General features: G+C 40.3%; 1 protein-coding gene across 8 annotated transcripts in view; it reads left to right on the top strand.

Moving 5' to 3' along the window:
• tanc2b (tetratricopeptide repeat, ankyrin repeat and coiled-coil containing 2b) overlaps positions 1 to 15,823 on the top strand; it is a 155,978-nt gene that overhangs the window by 16,082 nt on the left and 124,073 nt on the right. Inside the window, exon 1 of one of the 8 annotated variants that reach the window (XM_036142102.1) lies at positions 1,584 to 1,955. The exons of the other annotated variants lie outside the window; for them this stretch is intronic. The gene's annotated coding sequence lies outside the window, so the exon portion shown is untranslated. Of the gene's footprint in view, positions 1 to 1,583; positions 1,956 to 15,823 lie in introns of those variants that run through there. 8 annotated transcript variants of the gene reach the window in all.

Here is a 15,823-nt window from a genome sequence, read left to right as displayed (position 1 = left end):
CCAGCAGGAACCGGGAGAGGGGAACTCAGGCCTCGCTGGGTAACATCCAGGAAGTATGAGGGGAGCGCCAGAGCAAAATCTGAGCAGGCGGTTCTGCTGGTCTGTTTCTTCGGAACGAGACGTCAAGACGGGTGAGTGCATCCAAGCACAAAAATCTGAGGCAAACAGAGATCCAAAAATTAGTCACAAAACGAAGAGCAAAAACTCACAAGCTGGTGTCCGAGCGTAGGGACAGAGGCCACGTCGTACCACGACTGGTTAAGGCTCTGGCGTCTTCCATCTGTCAGCGCTCTGCTTAAGAAGCCAGAGGAAGCCGCCTGCAACGAGCTGCAGGTGTGGGCCACGCCTCCTCAGCCAACCAGACACACCTGCGGAATAGAGTTAGAGTAGAGCAGCACAGAGAATCCTGACACTCGGTTCTTTTACAGAATTGAGTTAATTCAGGTATATTGGTGGGTGTAAAAGTATAAGGGACAAATTTAAGGTTATACATCCGTATCATTATATAAGTTCAGGCTTCTACTGGGCTGTTCAAAAAACTGTCTGTTAAAGGGGACATATCATGCTTTTCAGTTCTCCCTTTTCACATTTAAACCATCTAGCTGTGGTCTATATAACAATATATCAACAGCAATGCTTTGTTCTGAATTCCTCGTTAATTTAACCGCACGTTCCCCCTTATTACCACTGTTCTGAGGTGCATCTGAGAGAAACTGGTTTTGGTGCTGTCTATTCACACCCCACCCCCCTTCCAGGTCGCAGAGCGTTCCGCCGTAACCATTTTTGGAGTATGTTGGGTGACGTTGTAATGAACAACCAATGACTTGTCCACTTTTAACTTCTGCACAATATACTTCCCCAAAAATTTTGAGGATTGTCAAAAAAACAAACAAAAAAAACAAGAAAAAAAAAACGGCAAACATGAGACCGGGCTTTGTGTTCTCTTGGGAATCAGTGTTTTTTTTTACCTCAGAACTCTCCAATGGATTCTACCTGAGGTCCAGATTTGCCGATGTTCTCTTAATTTTAGTTGGCGGGCCATGCCTAAGAAAGTTCACCACTGTTCCAAGTCTCTTACTGTGGTTCTGTGGGGTCCCGGAGACTTACAAATGGTGTTGTAACTCTTGGTATACTAATAGAGGCCAATTACTTTGTTTCTCATTGGTCACTGAATTCTTTTAGTTGGGAAATTAAACCCTACTTCCCAAAAAGAACATGGTTAATCACAGCTGATTTATAATTTAACAAGGAAGGAGCTTACTTCTTCACTTGATTTAGAAAAATGTGTTTTGTCTTTACACAGGTTATCTTTGGCAGATGTCTAAATTATCGGGGGGAAAAATAGGTTTGACCAAAAAAATAATAGTAAATTGAAACCTGTAAGGTGTCAAATACTTTGTTGCAGCTCTGTGTGTTTATAGATTCAACTTCTGAAATACGTTGTGATTGAAGATCATAGCGAAACCTTTAGGATCTGGAGATGTTTGGCTTTGAAATGGTTAAGGAATTCCGCTCTGACTACAGAGTGAGAGGGAGGATGAGGAGAGTTATTGCTGCCAGAGAGTGAGAAGAAGAGGAGGAGGAGGAGGAGGTTTGAAGCAAAAGAGAGTGAGAGAGAGTTGCCTGTCTGCTCTCGGGTTTGTGGGTATGCGAGTACATGTGTGTGCGCTCGCGGCTCGACGAGTGTATGCGTGCTGACACCTGGCGCTCGCCCTTCCTCGCTGTTCACATTGTGGAGAGCTCTCAGCCTGTCTGGACCGTTCTTTACCTCTCCCTCTTCTCCCCCTCTATTCCATCCCTCTATCTTTTGTCCTCCTCCTCTCTGCTTTTCTCCCCCTGCGTTGTTTCCTGCTCCTCTCCGTGCCCCTACACAGCCTCCTCCTTTTGTTCAGGACCTCCTCCACCATGCTGCGGGATTTTTATTGACTGGCCAGACGTGCGCTCGACTGACTAAGGTGAGCCGGATGAATAGGGGCAGGAGGGCGGATGGACCGCATTGATGTTCTGAATTCAGTTCTGAATGTGGGGAGTGGTAGGAACAGGCTGCAGTGGGGGGAAAAAAAGGCTATAGTCACCCTGTTATTTGTTTCTGTGGATTTTGTTTGCTTTAGCCTGCAAGTCTGAGCAGCATTGGATGTGGAAAGCCTCTGTGTAGGTGTCTCGGTGTGTACTTTGAAAGGTGAGGGGTTCAGCTTTGGGATTGAAGAGTCTCTGTGTGTTGTTTGGTTTGCAACCGGTGTCAGCAGCTTGTGTCAAATCCCCACTTGATGATTTGTTTGTACTGGACTGGCTCCTGTGCTCAGAGTCACCTTGACCCAGGCCTTCTCAGCAATTTGTGTCTTGGCAACATCGGGCCACACCTTAAGCGTGATAAATGCGCGTGTTTGTGCCGGCGTGTGCCACTGTTAGGAGATACTAATGGAAAACGAGGAGTTATGGTGTCCAGCCGAAGGCAATCAGAGGAATAAGTTGCCAGAATTATTGATTATTAGAAGTAATGTTCTTCAGGTGATACTTGTCAGTCTTCATCTCTTCGTGCATCTCTGCTTTCTGCTTGTTGTTTGATTCTTTTTCTTTTCTTTTCAATCAAATATTTTTCTTTCCGCGTTAAATATTCCACCCCTGAGCTCTTTCGTAATTAAATGAGATATTAAAGTGTATTTGTTATACTTGTGTAGCTTCATTCGTTTTCAAAGATTCAGGAAATAGGGCCAAATTTGAATTCATTTGGCATACTAAATATGTATTATTTTCCTTAATTTTCATATTTTTCAAGCAATTTCATGTTTTTATCACTAGTCATTTACCAATCTCATATTTAGAAAGATAAATAACCCCAAAAATATAAGATGCCCTTACCTCTGTTTTTTTTTTTTTTTTTGTTAATGGATAAGGTACTAGAAAAGTATATTCACCTCAATAATTTTCCCCTTATACTCAACTTTCCCTAAGTATGGTTGGATTCAACACCATTAATCAACAGTGTTGTCCGTCTTCTCCTTAGTCCAGATAAGATTATTTTAGTCCCTGATTCAGGAGTGCCTTAACACAAGGAATGTGACAGCTGTAGCCTGTTTCCTTTATGTGAGTGTGTGGTGGCTCCTAAAACACTGACTCAGACAGCGTACATGCCGGTGAAGATCCCCCAAAGTTTTGAGTGGGCTGTGCTTCACATTTTTCTCAAGGCTCTGGTTATCCCAATTGCTTTTATATCTTTTTTCTACCATAATATTTGCTTCCACCCAACTTTCCAATAATTCACCTTGGGTACAGCATTCTGTGAACAACCTCTTTCTGTATCAATCACTTTTTGTGCCATACCTTTCCTTCTGGAGGGTATCAGTGACCTTCTGCTTAGTCAAGTCATATGTGTAAGCTACAACACAGCCATAACCAAGGTTGACAAAATAATATATAAATATATACTCATTTGCATCAGAATTCATATAAACTGACCCGTTCACATTAGCCCAAATTGCGGCGCTTCTTCCAGCAGAAGCGCTGCCATAACAGAGACCCTCAGCCCCTCCCTGCAGCTGTTGACCTGACCAAAACAATGAGCTGCTTCTGAAAGAAACAGCACTAACATCGTGGATATATTCAGAAAAAAACAACAACTTTGCGACCCTATTTAGTTACCAAAGCAAAAAATAAGCGTTGTTTGGAGGTATTCTCCTTATTAGGAACACAGACTGGAAAAAAAATATAAAAATGCCAAAGGATGCCACATGCTAGCTGCGCTATCGCTATAAGTGACAATGATGTTTGAGCAGTGGCGGCTTGTGAGTAGGAGGCACTCCCCCCATCAAAATTGCGCAGTAAACATAAATTAGGAAATAAAAAGTATTCATTACATCTGCTCTGTTATAAAATCTGTCTGGCTTTCGATTTATCAGCATTCCAGTTCCATTTGGGATTCATGTGTGGTTAATTTGTTTGTGTTTATTTAATGTTTCAAAGCTGACAGACACTGGAGTGCGTATGTATTCTTGTGACCTTTTGGCTTCCATGTGACTTCATGCTGGTTTCTAATTGGTTACTAAAAAATTCTTCTCGGGAGGCAGCTATCTGTGCTAGCGGCCAATCCACACTTTTCATTCTTCATCAAGTCAGATTAATAATTCATCATACCTGTCCATCAAGGTCACACCCTGGCAGGTCAGGTGTGCAGGCTTGAATGTCAACATATGAACGCAAATGGAAGAGCAAGAGCCTGTCCAGACGAAGCTGGGCGGTAAGCTTCTTTGTCGGTTAGGGGGCCGTGAAACTGACTGCAGCTCCCAGAGGGGATATGTTTGAAGCTGTCCCCGCAGTACCTCCGTCATGACACCCCTATACGCATAACTGGCTAGACACTGGAGCATTTGTGCATTTGTGCATGCGAGCCAACGTGCCTCTCCTATAACATGCATGCGCTCCCTTGCCAACGACAACAATGGCGATCTCCAGCACTCCCCCGCACATGCGAAATGTGATTATCTTTACTTCCCTTGCTTCGGTTACCACTGTACCGCGCTACCCACTGGCGTAGCATACATATCACAATGCCTATTACGGCTTGTTCAGCTTCAGGCCGTTTCATCATTGCTCTCGACGTTTTCTGTGTGGATATCTTCGGCTTTGTTCAGCTTTGTGTGGATGTTGCCTAAGATGACAACAACGAAGGCAGTATTATTTATGTACAAAATAATAATAATGTCACAAGGTTTTTGATGGACGATAAAAAGTAGACAGAGAAGCTTAGACTGGATTGACCAGATGTAAAAGTCCAGCAGCAACCAAGTAGCCGTGGACAGATTTATGTTCAAGTTGAGTTTATTGTGGTGGTGATCTCTGACCTCTAGTGCACGAGCTGCCACTGTATTGGAGAGCAACTTAAAATGGTCAGTAAAGCTCCTGTATCTGTAACAGTGAAGTAGGCAACCTCCTGGGGGATATAATCTAATGCTATCAATTTAGATATTAGCTTCATGGACACAGACAGCCTAATGATTGTGTTCTGCCAGTCTAAGCTCCCCCTATGAGATGCACTTCCCAGGTATGCTGTTCTGCAGCAGGAAAATATTAATCAGCTGATTGCTCAGTCGGCTACTAAATAGTAAAGCTACGAAAAAAAAAAACCAGTGCTACCTCATCCGTCACTCCTCCGTTTAGTTGCAAAGGCATTGGAGAGAAATGTGGGTCACAATAACACTGGTTATGGTGGACCCTGACTGATGGGATTTCCACACATCCAGGACGCCATAACTAAACATGCTCAAAAAATAGTTTATGAATATATATATATATACATACAAACTTGGACATAAACAAAGCTGGTAGCTAAGGTATAACTAAAGCCTGGGGAATAAATAATATGTGCTTCTAGCAGACCATTATGTTGAAGTTAGATCAAAATTAGGGGTTTTAAACTCTAAGCATGCCTGCAGTAAAAGGATGTTTCGGCCTAAGTGGTTATTTTCATGATTATTGCTTCCGGTATTCATTGGTTTGTCAATAAACAGAAGCAGCAAGGAAAAGAGGTCTTGAAGATGGATGAGTTTAAGTACTGGAGGCCACCTATCCATACCAATGTACAGTGGACAGGAGGTGAAAAAGGAGAAAAATAAGCAGGGTGAGATTTTTAAGAGAACACCTGCAAATCTGAAAGAGGAAGTCTACAAGATGGCTGTGAGAGCTGCGATGATGTATGGTTTGGAGATGGCAGCACTGACTGAAAGGCTGCAGGTTGAACTGGAGACTATAGATGCAATGACTTATGTTTTAAATCTTTATACTTTTGATACCAACTTTACTGATTCCAAATTCTCTTCAAAGACTTTCATAGAAGAGCAGCATTTAAAGTATGTATTCTTGCCTAGCTGCTTGGAGCTGTCAGCAATCATTTATATCAGAAGCAGGAAGCGATATCAAACGTCCATGTGAGCGAGAAGCCACTGTAAAATAGGGTTTCATATTTTAAAACGTAGATGCAATCATAATGGAGTTCTGGCTTTAGCATCTTACACAAAGAATTACCTGTCATTACTAAAAATGCAGTCTCTGCTGTTTTCTCTAGAGAATAGAAATTCTTCGCTTAACTCTGAGATTTTTGAAAGGTTGCCAAAGTTTCCAAAACCAGTTCCCTCACATACGTATGGCCTACACAATGATAGAGAAGAAAGCCGTGGATGGTGTCACAACTAATAGAACACCAGACCAGGTGTACCTACTATGAGGAGATAAAAGACAGAACACAAAGTTAAAAGCTGAAATTACAACAAACAATGCAAGTTGGAGAACCGTAGGAGAAATGAGTTATCGTGTGAACAAACATATTCGCGTGTGACTTTCGTTGCATCTCCTAATCAGTGGAAATGCAGCAATTGCAAAATTTTGTTTTTTTAAGACAAAAGCAGAATACTGAAAACGTTTGGCTCACTTTTCTAATGGAAACGCAGCTACTATTAAAGAAGGTGCTGTTCACAGCGATCTGTGTCCAACTATTTTAATGCCAAGGTTAGTAGAAGTAAAGATGGGTGGTGCGATGACCCCTTTTCAGATGACAGTATTTCCAACAAAATATTTCATTTTGAAAGCAGATTGAAGAGGCACAGAATAAAAGCTTACTAAGATCCATAATAAAGTTTTCACAGTCAGTGATAATTTGAGGAGCCATGATAACTACTGGTGTTGGTCCACTGTGTTTCACTGAGTCCAAAGTCAGCGCAGCAATCTAATAGGACATTTTGGGTCACTTTATACTTCCCTCTGCAAGATTTATAGAGAGGCTGATTGTATTTATCTTGCATGACTTGGTCCTTGCCCACTCTACCAAAGGTACCACACCTTCTCTAATGACCGTGGTATCACTGCACATGATTGGCCAACAAAACAGACTGATCAAAACTCCACAGAGAGACGCCAGATCCAGAAATGCGGACCAGCGGAAGGCCGCTATTAAAGCAGCCACCTCAGCTGAGCCGCAGGCTGACCGCCTCCATGCCAGACCGCATCGATGCACTAATTCCTGCAAAAGGAGTCTCGACCCAGTATTGGCATCGGCTGTAGTACACGGACACACTTTGTAGTAGTTCCACAGTTACTGGCTCGATGTATTATTAAATTTTTTCAGAGAAACTGATTTTCTGTCTCCTCATCACAATAAATGTAATTAAACGGTTGAAAAATGGCACTCTTTGTGCAATGCATCTATATAACATGAGTTTCACTTTTTATTTTCGTATCGCCAAAATAAATTCACTTCTCCATGAGGGTCTACCTTACTGAGCTGCACGTGCATTATGAACTTTTTACTTTAATTGTCCTCAAGACACCAGGCCTGCTCTCCGGTCCTCTCCATTCTTTGTCACACGTCTTCCTGTTTTCTCCCTTTCTCTGTCATCACTTAACTTGTAGTCCAACTCTCTCGTTCTTCCTCACACACACACACACACACACACACACACACACACCCTCCCACCCACTCAGATATTTCTGGAGAACAAAAGGAGAGGGGAGTGGGGGCGATAAAACACTAGAGCAGGGAAGACTTAATGTACCAGCCCTGCGTAGGCTAATGAGTCTTCACCACTTTGTTTCTCTTTTGCTCTCTCCCTCCCTCCTTCTTTTTGTTCCCCAAGTCCTTGTGCCTCCAATTTATCCACATCATCTCATAACCAAATGTCCACCTCTTGCCCTGAGGGTGCTCCCACCTTAAAGTAATTTTCTCCTCCGTCATTGTCTTCCCCGTTCAATGCGGCCACTTCTCTCCCTCTCTCCCCTTCATCTCTTTTTTGTCAATCTGTGCGCTCTAACATTTTCATCACAGCTTCTTTTTCACATCCGTCCTGCTGCCTCTCTGTTCCTTTCATTCCTTCTGGAGTGGTTATTTTGTTCCTCCCCCTCATCTTCTTTTTGTCAAGTCCCACTCGTTCCGCTCGTTCATCATCCGTTTATGCTCATAATTCCAGGTGCTAAAACACGTTTAAATCTGATTTCTAATCATCTTTTCTCCTCCCGGTGGACCTCGCTGTCACTTACACAACTCTTTTATTAATAAAACAGCTAAAGTAACTCACTGGATTCTTTATTTAATCGCACGGGCACACGGATTAATTTATGTATATAAATGTAAATGTCTGTTTACATTTTTCAGTCCATGCCAGACATATCTGCCCCCTCCCACACTGTGGCATCCTGTTATTTTTTCCCAGGAAACTGGGTTTCATCGTGGCTATTGATTTGGATGGGCTTACCATGGCTGCTCAATGTTGTGAGCTTGTAAATAACAGGAAGTGCGGTTGCTGACCGAGTGTGCCCACGTTATTGCGTTAGGATTCGCAAGCAGGCTGGAAAAGTTAGGAAAAGCATGGAAGTAGCATGTAGTTTTGGGGGAAAAAAAAGTTTGCATTTCCAGATTGTATTCCCTGTCTGATCTATTTTCAACTACAATATGCTCATTTGGATTTCTGTTTTTGGGTATATCTTGGAGGAAAACTGGTGCTACTGCCGTCTTTTAATGCAATTGCATCTGCATTGGATGACGCATTGAACACGATAATAATCATGCAAAAGCATCATATGACACCCCCGAGATGTGAGCAGTGAAATTTTAAAAATGAAAAGATGGAAAGGATGGGAGAAAGTTTATGACAGCAGTAATATGTTAAGGCTTTACTTGTTCCGATTAATAGACGAGCTGCTGTGTCACAAACGGTTTGCAAATGCTGCAGGAGTGGCTGACCTCGACCAACATGGCTATTACAATAATAAAGATGTACGGTAATACTGTGTTAAACATTATTTGAAAACATCCAAGAGGAAGAGTTCATAAATAAATTATAATCAAATATATTAGAAGAAATCATAATCTGTCAGATATTATTACTTATAAAGGGAATGCAAAATCAGAGCAGACTGCATGTTTTCTTACAGCTTCTGTGAGTCTTTATTCATTTATTTATAACAGTTGTTACCCAGACATGGGTACAGACCATGACCTCCATCATTTATTTTTGTTCTTATAAAAACAGTTTGAGAAGAGTTTAATAATTTTAATATTCCAAAACATTTTCCCATATAAAATGCAGATTTAAGACTTCAGACTAAGTCAAGAGGACAAAAAAAAAACTTTTATTTATTTTTCCTACATGGTTTGAAAGGATAAAATCCATCTCTTGATGTCCACCCATCTCTTTAAAAGTCTCCTGCCAAATGGTATTAAGTGCCCAGCTGACAGCAACGCTGAACATAAAAAATTGATGTAAAAGGGCAGGATCTGCCAAGACTAATAAGCGTCTCTTTCTAACAGACACGGATTTATCCATAACCGGGACTTTGTTTGTTTAAATTTCACACCTTTTGCTTAATTTGTGTATTCAGCAAAAACTCTGTTTTATTCAGATGTTTCAAAATGTGCAATCTGAACCTAATTTTGTTTTCTTTTCTTTAACAGACATAAAAAAAATGTCAGTTTATCACTTCTTTGGGACTGCTTTTTGTTTGAATGGAGCCGCATTTAGGTGTATGCGCATATGTTCTCGCCTCTAAATATAGCCCACATACCACAGTATATGGTGAAGCTGTCATGTTGGTGATAAAGGATATGTAGACATTAGCCTACTTTCTCCACACCCTGTGGAAATGCCGGTGTCTGCAGTGCCACTACTGCAGCTTCCTTTTTATATTTAATGTCCATTTCATTATTTAGGCCTGCACGTTTGCAGCTACATAACCGTCTGTTGCGTTCCAAGCACCATGTAGACATTATCCATGTGTGTATTTATATATATTTATTTCTTCTTCTGTCACCTGTCGTCACAACGATGCCGAGAACGCTGTGAATTACTGCATCACTTTGAGCAAGAATAGCATGAGGATAACGGCGCAGACGCGAGGAAGGTCTCCCTTCAATGCTTCATCTGTTAGTCGTTCTCCAACGAAGTTTCTGCTTCTTCATTTTCTCTCTTATTGGTCATTTTCTCCTCCTCATCGTTAGTTCCCTGCGCGTTCTGAAGATTTTCTTTGCAGACTGAGGAGAAAGAAAAATCAAAATGGCACTTCACTTGTTTGCCCCTGGCCGCTTTCTGTCGAACACGTCGAACCAACACCTTTACAGTTGTTGGTTTTTCTTTTGCCCGTGGTTGTTTTTGAGTCACTGCATGCATGCTGTGTTTTCTTATCTGCTGCTCTTTTTCATATTCTGCTGGTTTCACACAAAGGGAAGTAGTACCTCTCGTACAAATAGAAGCGCGAGAAGCATCGGATCAGCATAGAGATAAATAAGCTGATAATGGTCCTCTTGCTTTTGGAGGTTTTCAAAACGGAAATCGGTCTTCATTGTGTGAATATTTTTTTTTTTTGTCTGAGTCTGTTTTGTGTTGGTGGAAAGCAGCATCCCCTTGTTATGGTGAATTCTATTAAATGATGACTAATTTCAAGGTCGCGGCTCTTTCAACATGAATATCATCAAATAGCCACTCAACAGAATGATTAGTCATACAGCCTGTAGACAGTCCATGGAAAGTTAAACTGACTTCTGCATGACTCCCCAAGAGAGGATTTGGTCTTCACATTAGTCTCCGTACGCAAATTCAAAGCCCAGAGCAGTGTCATCAACACTGGATAAAGTTTGGTCTGTTTGTCTGAATCTCAATAAATTCCTTGAACTTTATGGGGCCCGTTTATGTAAGACAGTGCCTGTCATCTTTGGGGTTAAATGTGGCGTGTAATTTGGATACAACTCATTCTCATTTGTTCTTTTGGCAGACTCTTTCTTATTAAATCTAATAGCATAGCAGACTTATCAACAGGCTGGAATAAACAGGAAAAAAAGAATAATTAGTGCCGCAGGCAAACCAGCGCGTAACAATGCAAGCAAGTAATAACTGCAGAGTGGCTGAAAGATTAGCGGTGAGACTTGTTTTAATTTTTGGGCTTTGTTTAGGGTTTTGTGTTTAGTTTCCAGTGGTATGGGTGGCTGTTTAATTTTAAAGGATTTCTAATTTTCTTAGTTGATGGAAAAAAAATAGACAGACTGAATACAGTATTTCATTTGTTTATTCAGTCAGTTAGGATTACCAAAATGACTTGTATTTGCCACATGCCACAAATCTAACAGAGAAAGAGAATATAATCTACTTCAGAGTCATAAGTTTACATACAGCGCTGTGAAAAATGATTTGCCCTCTTACAGATTTCTTCCATCTTTGCTTTTTGTTTGTCACACCTATAGATTTCAGATCAAACACATGTCCATATTACACAAAGATGACCCGAGCAAAGACAGAAAGCGAAGGATTTCATTTGTAAAGGGAGATGTAAGTCAAACCCAGCTGATCCAGCTGAAAGAAAATGCAGTTGTCCGGTAAACCCAGTGACTTGGTGTGCCACCCCTGGCCGCAGCAACTGAATTGTTTTAGTTCTGCCATTTCTGTGCTTTTTAAGCATCAGTTAAATGTTTTTAAGGTTATAATACAGCGAGTCAAATGCAATGAATTCTGGACTTTGACTGGGGTGAACATGCTTGCGTGGTTTTGATCATCGTCCTGGTGCATAAACCAAGTGTGCTTGAGTTTAAGGTCACACACTGATCTGGTAGAAAGCACCATTGATGGTTTCATCAATTGTAGCAAAGCAGTTTCTCTGTTTTTAAGCAGGCTTACTCAAATGTTTTGTATAAAACTTCTACTGTCACGCTGACTCTAGTAGCAGATTTACACTAAGCTTTGACAAAGGTTTGTCGTTACGTTTGTCGTTATTTTATTATATGTTGTAGGAATAGTGTCATGGAAAATTGTGTTCTACAGGATGAACTTTTACTCACCCTGATGATCTAATAAGCTTTCCAAAAACAAGATTTGGGTGTGTTACAAATTTATGTTCCCAAGCTAACAAATTTCCCTAATATAGTAGAACCCTTTAAGCAACAGAAGCGAAAATTAAACACTTCTCTGTAAGCGCTGTATGGTAATATTTCTCACAGTCATTAGGCAATTTAAAAGCCAGTAAAAATCATCCACAATAATGAATGAGCTGTGTCTGCAGCAGGAGCTCCTTTTCTTCGAAGCCTCGCTGTGTGAATTCATGAGGATTCCAAGTTTTTCTCATTAAACACTCTTCGCCGGTGCAGAAAGTGGCATCTGCAAGCTTAGCAGGAGTTGAACACACCCCTCCTCTTGCTGTAAACACCCTGAGGTCAAAGGGAACATGGGACAGTGTTGCTCTAAATAAGGGGGGGAAAAATGAATCAGTAAACCAGGTTTTCTTTCCAGGAGGGTTTCAAATGTTCTGCTTTTTACTTACAGCTCAGCCAGTGCTGAAACAATTCGTCAAGTGATTGATTTGTTCAGCAGAGCATTAAAAATACTTTTGGGCTCTATTCTTCTTAGGTGTTAAGTAACAGACAGTGAGGGATTTAAAGGTAAATCAACCACAGCTTTAAGTTAGAGCATTATTGGAAAGACGAGATAATGCATTTTCATCTGTTTTCATCAGTTGCTACTCACCAGCTACTCAAAATTAATGATGTAAAGATTGACTACTCACTGAAAATAGTTTAATTACCTGCAGTTTCAGTCAATTCCTATTTGGCTAAAATGATAATAACTGAGGTTTTATCACCTTTTCACTGCTCCCTTGTGTAATGGCATTAAATAGCAAAGCAGACATGTTGAAGTTAGCATGCTAACATTAACATCTAATGTTGGTTAAAGTTAGAAAATTGCCACAGACCTTTGCTTTTACACAGTAAGGAAATAACAAAAAGCAATTAGTTGGCCTAACAAATTAATAGGATGATTATGAAGATTATTTTATTTTAGCTTAGGCATCACTGATATCTTTTAGATAAATTACCCCAACAGGCTAAGTTAGCCTAGCAGCCATAATAGGCTAATTTAGGTCAGCGTGATGAAGAGAAGCGATTAACAAGGACATTTTTGGAAGATGGTATATAATGGCCCCTGTTTTGACATATTTTCATGCCCTGTTTGATTGTGCTCGATTAAGAAAAAAAAATCATTTTTTTTTTTTTTATAAATGTAACTGAATAACCTGGTTAACCTCAAGGCATACCATCACTCATTTTACTATTTGGAGATTTTGTCACTTTAGAAAAATATAATTAAAAATGTAAACATTACATTACCATACTAACGTTGGCATTTTATGACAACAAATCTGTTTAAAAGGTAAGGAAGGATTTGCTTTTAAACAGTAGTACAAGAAAGCTTTGCCAATCTTTGCACAGCAATAATCATTTTAATAAAGCTTTATAAGCACATTTTTGCGCATTGCACCTGTAGTTAAAGATGCATTGTTTTCATTGCGAATCGTATTTGGCCAATCAGTTAAACTCAGTAATACTTTGTTTATCCCCAAAAGGAAAAGGTTGGTATAACTCTAACGGTCTCAAGTGTCTTTAAAGAGTCATTGTAGATGGTGATGGCTGTGAGCAGGATGGATCTCCAGTGGCTAGCCAGCTACTTCAGGTTATTTTGTTTATGAGTGGCGGGGGTTAAAAATAAAGTAGCAAAAACATAATTCTGCTGCTCAAAGGCAGACCAGAAGCCATATCCAGTTTCTATTTCTCTTTTTGTCCTCTCTTTCTGTTCGTGTCAAAGCACAAACAGCTGAACTTGTATCACACTTCCAATTGAGTTTGGTTATTTCTGCTGCGTGCTTTTTCATTTCGGCGCTCTGTGATGTAACCCCAGTGGTGTTTCAGACTGAAGGTAGGAGATGCTTAATGTAGCCCCTCTCGATTTTTCCAGACTCTTATTCACTGTCTTTATTTTTATATGTTTTAAACGAATCCCACCCACTCGGTGCTGCAACACGGCTTTATTCAGCATCAAATTGGAGCGTAGGAGTTGGGCCATATCACTTTTTTTTTTCTTTTTTTTTTGTTAGCTTCACTCGCTTTGTTGCGCACACACATACTCTCCGTTTCTTCCTGCTTCCTCCATCATAACACCTCTATCCATCCAGGACACTGCTGAGTCGCGGTGCTGTCAGCCAAAGCCTGACGCACTCAGCCACTCTCATATGCGTCACCTCTCTGGCCTGCCGCCGCCACCATGCTGTTTGCTGTCCTTCAGTTGTACAGTACCTTAGTGGCCAGGGTAAGATGCTCCAGGCTTTTCTGTAGGGTAGGGGGGAGGTGGAGTACTCGTTCATGCCAAGAAAACACTTTCTGATCTCTATTTGAGATGATTTAAGGCCAAATCTTTGGTTAAAAAGCTGCATGTACAAGGCATCTCAGTAAATTGTCATATTTAGAAGTTCATTTATTTTAGTAAGTCATTGTAAAATATAGTTTGGAATACTGAATAAGGTGAATAAACATGATTTTCAGTGCAATAATGGGGGTTGATATGATTAGCCGGGGGCTCTCTTGAGGTGAGAAGGTAGCCCAGGTTGCCTTATTAGGGGCCTTTTAGGTTGTTTGCAGTGTTGGTTCTGGTGTGATATCCATAAATTCTCCATGGGTTTTAGGTCTGGCCTGTTTTCTAATGAAACACAGGGATGCCATTGACATTAAAATTGGCATTGGGTGCTTTTGGCAGTGTTACCAGGTACTAAAGCTGAGGAAACATGACAAGTCGAAACTGACTTTCGACTTGTTACAACACAGTGGACCATCACTAGCAGATGACATAGGTCCCTAAATCATGCCCAACTGGGGAAACTTCAATTTGGACCTCAAGCAGCATGGACTCTGCCTCTCCACTCTTTCTCTAGACCAGGGGTCACCGACCTTTTTGAAGCTGAGAGCTACTGCATTGGTGTTGTCATACGAACTAGAAGAATCAAAGTTGACAGAATAAAATAAAGTTTAAAGTGGTGGATTGTATATTTTTTTAGAACGTCAACTGAATATTTCACATATATTACTAGCCTATATAATGACTCTATAATATACAGATAAAAGGTTTAAAAACCTTTGCATTGCTAAATAAAAGCTGATTGTTTTACATTCAGCGGGTTGTTGTTTTAGACTTGATCTATAGAAGTCAAATCATTGTTTGTACCCATAAACTGGGCTGGTAAACTCATGTCTGAAAGTATCCCAGTAACATGTTCATGCTATTTTCACTTACAGAATAATCAGTAACAACATAGCATTTAACAAAGCTGTGCTATTTGATGTCAGTACAGGTGAACATTCCCGGCGAGGTCTCCTTTAAATTTCCTCATTTTGAATGAAAAATACCCGTGATGTTCGCGGCAAGTTACAAAAACTCGGAGGTGCACGACCTCCCGTGAGAGTAGTGTGATTACGTCACATTAGGTGTGTTTGCCCTCATGCCTTGTTCAATGCATTAAGTATCAACCTAGCTTTAAGAATATTAAAGAGGGGTAATGTGAGGTTTCTTGGATCTAGATTGTAAAAAGCCATTAAACGCATATAGAACAAAACAAACGCTCACTAATTAAACTATATTAAAAAAATTATATATATATATATATATATATATATATATATATATATATATATATATATATATATATATATATATATATATATATATATATAGATCTAGATAGATAGATAGATAGATATGGATAGAAAAGTAAACCTTATTGTACTCTTTATCAATCACTCCTCTGCAAACTAACTTATGAACTTCTCTGGTTTTATTTTACTTGGCCGAACTGATAGTGAGAAAAATGTAGGTATGATTGGTAAAGTTGAGGTAAAAATAACAAGAGCAGCTTTTATGTTTATGCCACGATATACAGTAAGACCGGCCCTGGTATTTGTTCTTTAGAATCTGCTTGGTTGAAAAAAAGGACAAAGAGACATAACCCGGTTATGCTTTGGGCTTTACTGGCATTT

This window comes from Fundulus heteroclitus, chromosome 10 (genome assembly GCF_011125445.2).
Source record: "Fundulus heteroclitus isolate FHET01 chromosome 10, MU-UCD_Fhet_4.1, whole genome shotgun sequence".
Classification (NCBI taxonomy): domain Eukaryota; kingdom Metazoa; phylum Chordata; class Actinopteri; order Cyprinodontiformes; family Fundulidae; genus Fundulus; species Fundulus heteroclitus.
Note: the sequence above shows the minus strand (reverse complement) of the source record. Positions and strands in the feature narration are given on the sequence as shown.